Below are 4,099 nucleotides of genomic sequence, written 5' to 3'. Positions count from 1 at the left end.
ACAAAATTACTGTGATACCGGGATTTGGGTGAACAAAAGGTTGCGAATTCATTTTTGGTCAATAAAATTAAATGAGGTAAGTAAAATTTATTCAAAACGTGTGTTTTATTTTCGTTATGTCAGGGTATGTTTACTTCATGTTTAGTTGTACTTTTGCTGTAAAATGAAAAGATAAAGCTATCTTATTGGTTTCTTTCAATTATAGTAAAATACTATAATTGTTCTTATATCGCTAGTAATAAATTAAATATCGTTTTCAGATCAAAATGAGTATCATTTTTAATGACCGGTTTTGTGAGTATCACTCAATATAAAATTTCAACCACAAACCGTTTCATAAGGAAAATTGTTGCTGGACCTGTCCTAGATATAGAGGAATTAAGAACAAAACAGGGACAGTGTTCAATAATTCAAGCTCGCATCATAACACAAACATCTATTACTAAAATGAGGTAGTTAAAGTCTATACAAATTGCTTTGTTAATGACAGATTTATATGAGTATGACAGATGACAGAGCCAGAACTATTTCTACTTTTGGCCACCATCACCCCCACCTAGTACTTCGCACCCTCCCATCCTATTCTCGCTCAGCGCAGCTCTAGTGGAACTCGGCGGAGCGAGGATGAGTAAATGAAGCGTTTTTATTTTTTCTTCCAACTATGCTTTAATTTCATCATAACCGCACTAAATACCCAGCACAAAGCGAGACTAAAACAGAAAAAATGTATGAAAATCCTTTATTGCATTGTTTTAGATTTTTTAAAAATTGCACCACTAAAGTGGCAACAAAACTATTTTTGCTATAAAATTAGCCTGCATAGTGTAAAACAATCTAGTTGTGTGGTTGGCCAATCGGACGGTCTTATGAAATTTGACAGAGTGCGTTCAAAAAATGGTTGCTACAAATCCTACCAAAAATAGTAAGTATTTAAAAAAAAACTTTGTGTATTTGGTTGGTCAACCTGGCGCCCATCCGAAATTTGACTGATCGCGGGTAATATCTGCTACTAACTCTGCCAAAATAAGAAAGAAATTAAAAAAAAAAAAAATTGGCGGGAATCTTGCGAATTTTCCGTGGTCATTTTTTGATAGTGCGAATGTACTTAAACTTACAAAAATTGAATCATCGAGTGCTAGTGACATTTCTTTCCTATTAATTGCTTAGCATGAGTTTTTTTTGTCTACTATTCCTGTAATAAGTAGTTGAAAGAAAAGCAGATCTCCAAATCAGCACTCGGTACAATAATAAATAACTTTCTGCTTGGTGCAACAATCTACTATTTCATACGAACATATTTCTCGCAACGTGTCCTCGCATGTTTTTGGTGGAAACGCAGCCTATCGCGGACGTAGGGATTGTGGGCCGTGAACGCAAAGTTAGTCGTGTCCTGAGATTCATAACGACGGCTTACTTAATAAAACTCTTCCCATTGTTACTGAGATACTCGTAGGGTTGCCACTTGCCAAAAACAGATTTCGATGCATTTTTTAAACTTAAAAAAACTATTGGTACGTGAAAGTTAACACAACTTGTATAGGCAACATTACAATTTTTATGGAAGTTCGTTTGGTTCCAAATCTTATTCATTTCATTATTGCCATTAATGCACAGCTCACAACAAGCCGCTTACACAAGACGCATTTAACTACAAATCTAAATCGTTCCTATGGGATAGGTCAAGTGGAATAGGTCGAGGAGACTAATACTAACTAACGAATAGTGTCATGCTGACATCGCATACATTTTCCAAAGAAATCATAAGGAAATTGATTATGAAAAGGCTCCACCCTGGTACGTGATTCAGTTTCTCGATTGTACATTAAACGACGTATCACAGTGTTACTGTTTAAAACTTAACTTTGACTTTTAACTAATAAAAAAATGAATATGATTGAGTCAAAGGCATGCGACCTAAAAACAAATAGGTTTTTTTTTTCAAAACACTACTGAAGTATAGATAAAGCAACCAGAAAATATATGTATATCTGAGGGAACTAATCCCAGCAGAAACCGAAACTATCATCTATAACTAGAGAAATTACGTCTTACAAAATATTTTGACGCTGAATAATTGACAACCCTACTGAGGATCTTGAATATGAAACCGTTTCGGTGTTATCCTTTACCTTTTCTTATCTAACAAACTAGTCACAATCAGAGCTCCTCTTGTGCTGTCAGTAACAAGAGTAACCAATTTAGAGAGAAAATCCACGGGATCTGCGAATAGTAAATTGTTATCTGAAATCTCAAGTTTGCTAAAAATAAAATACATTGAAAAACATTATGAAATAATTAAAATACAACCTTTGACAGAGTTACAAAAATCATGTCCTAGAAGATTAGGTATTCATTATTATAAGTAAAGGGCGGACGATGGATGCAATATGGTGACGAAAGCATAAGATGGATAAGACTTTTATTAAACTTCGATTAATATTTTTGTGTAAAAATGCATAGAAATTTGAGTGATGGTGATAATCTTCCTAATAACGATGAAGTATCGCTTTACAAATACGTACCATCTGTAGATGTAAAGAGGTAATTTTCCCCTACATAATTAGATAGTGAACTATAAAAGGAACGCCATGAAAATATGTAATATAGAAAAAAATACAATTATTTACTACAACTCTAAAATTTTTCGACTATTTTTAACCGACGAAAAAAACGGACGAGGTTCTCAAGTCGACGCGTAAATATATATATATTTTTTTATGTATGACCACGCATAACTTTTCACAGAGTAGTTCAATTTTGATATTTTTTTTTTAATGGAAAGGGTATGAGATACCGAGGGTGGTCCCATTTAAGTTTGGGAAAAATGTTCCTACCCTAAGAGTAGGAAAACAGGGGATGATTGATTGTTCAGTCACTGATTGTAATGTATGACCAGGCATAACTTTTTACAGAGTAGACCGATTTTCATAATTCTTTTTTTATTGGATAGGGTATAACTTGAAGTTGGTATTATATAAATTTGGAAAAAAATACCCCAAGGGTGAGAAAAAGTATAAAATAAAAACTTTTAACAAAAAAATTGAACCGCCGAAAAAACAGAAAAGCAAAAGTAATAAAGCATTTTCTCCTATTTAACTTTAATCTAGGTACTAGTTTGAAGTCGGTGCCTCAGTACTAGCCATCAGGAGTGGACCTATGGTCGTCTGCCTAATGGGCTTCTACCACTCCTGATGATTCGTGAATCTCGTGATGAGGCACCGACTTCAAACTAGTAAGTTCCTAGATTAAAGTTAAATAGTAGAAAAAGGTTTACTATTTTTTGCTTTTCTGTTTTTTCGGCGGTTCATTCAACTACGTTCTCTTTTTTAAACCAATTGTAGTCATATCCATATTACGTATATTGTTCGAAATTATTTTGACGTAAATTGCATCCGTCGTCCGCCCACTGATTATAAGCCTTTCGTGTTACTTAAAAAGGCATAGTCAAATTATAATATTTTACTCCCTCGGGCTGCAAAGTTCGTTAAATTTTCGTACACACAAATACGAGTAGGTAGATAATTACTCAAAACCACTAAGTTAATATTATCAAATCATGTTAAATCAAACATAACACAGCTTTACCCAAATGCCTTTAGGCTGCAGACGACATGCCTGCTTTAAAAGTTATATGTATTATTGCCCTTAGAATGTTTCGGCTCATCATCATCCCAGCCTATATACGTCCCACTGCTGGGCACAGGCCTCCTCTCAGAACAAGAGGGCTTGGGCCGTAGGTTCCCACGCGGGCCCAGTGCGGATTGGGAACTTCACACGCACCATTGAATTGCTTCGCAGGTACAGGCAGGCAGGTGCAGGTTTCCTCACGATGTTCTCCTTCACCGCAAAGCTCGTGGTAAATTTCAAATGTAATTCCGCACATGAATTTTGAAAAACTCAGAGGTGCGAGCCGGGGTTTGAACCCACGACATATTATTATTATTATTATTATTATTTTGTATTTTCTTTTATTTCATTGTATACTGTAGTTTTTAAGTATTTTATTTGTAATTATTTTATGTTGAAAAAATGACTTTCTGCCAAGTTTCTTGCGGCGCATTCTTCTTGGCAATGATGGTCTTTCCGAAAGCGCTGGTAG

Source organism: Choristoneura fumiferana, chromosome 5 (assembly GCF_025370935.1).
Source record: "Choristoneura fumiferana chromosome 5, NRCan_CFum_1, whole genome shotgun sequence".
NCBI lineage: Eukaryota > Metazoa > Arthropoda > Insecta > Lepidoptera > Tortricidae > Choristoneura > Choristoneura fumiferana.
Note: the sequence above shows the minus strand (reverse complement) of the source record.